A 418-nucleotide genomic window follows, 5' to 3' on the forward strand; every position below is an offset into this window, starting at 1 on the left:
ACAGGGTCTAATGAATGCACTACAACATACTAATGTAATACTTCACTTGCCCCACTTCTTCATTATCATTAATGATAATTATAATTAATTAATTATAATCATATTCTCACACTACGATCTCTAAAACCCCTGCAATGAGTAAGTAATTTTTCTTGTGTGTGACAGTTATATATAGCAAATAATGGTCAGATAACAAAAGCCCACATGGAGAAGAAAGGATGACTCTGAGATGTAAGAAAAACGGGTAATTTTGTATGCTAATTTCCCAGTCAAGTGAAAAAAAGGGGAAGAGTACTTACCAGGTATAATGCTTTTCATCTGCAAAAGGCTTTCCAACCTAATTGCATTCTCACAACTCCTTGTAAAATAATCTGCAATTATTATCTCTGTTGTACCATGGAAGAAGACACAGGAACAC

The 418-nt window shown here is 34.0% G+C and overlaps 1 protein-coding gene across 1 annotated transcript in view; it reads right to left on the reverse strand.

Moving 5' to 3' along the window:
* The window catches only part of NT5C2 (5'-nucleotidase, cytosolic II), a 40753-nt gene that overhangs the window by 27120 nt on the left and 13215 nt on the right, over positions 1-418 (reverse strand). The window lies entirely within an intron of this gene.

Source organism: Charadrius vociferus, unplaced genomic scaffold (assembly GCF_000708025.1).
Source record: "Charadrius vociferus isolate BGI_N301 unplaced genomic scaffold, ASM70802v2 scaffold282, whole genome shotgun sequence".
NCBI lineage: Eukaryota > Metazoa > Chordata > Aves > Charadriiformes > Charadriidae > Charadrius > Charadrius vociferus.